Source organism: Mirounga leonina, unplaced genomic scaffold, assembly GCF_011800145.1.
Source record: "Mirounga leonina isolate KUSES-001 unplaced genomic scaffold, KU_Mleo_1.0 Mir_166, whole genome shotgun sequence".
Lineage (NCBI taxonomy): Eukaryota > Metazoa > Chordata > Mammalia > Carnivora > Phocidae > Mirounga > Mirounga leonina.
In genome coordinates this window covers 36704139-36704402 of record NW_023270418.1, presented here as the reverse complement: position 1 = coordinate 36704402, position 264 = coordinate 36704139, and positions in this window count along the sequence as shown.

Below are 264 nucleotides of genomic sequence, written 5' to 3'. Positions count from 1 at the left end.
AAGGAAGGAAGGAAGGAAGGAAGGAAGGAAGGAAGGAAGGAAGGAAGGAAGGAAGGAAGAAAGAGGAGGCTTATTTGAATACAAAAATTAAGACAAAATGGATTGTAGACCTAAATAACTATAAAAACATAGGGGAAATCTTTATGAATATGGATCAGCAAAGATTTCCCAGGCATAATACCAAAAGCATAATCCCCCCCCACCACCAAGATTGGCAAATTGAAATTCATCAAAAATGCTTAAAATTTGCTCTTCAAATTTCAT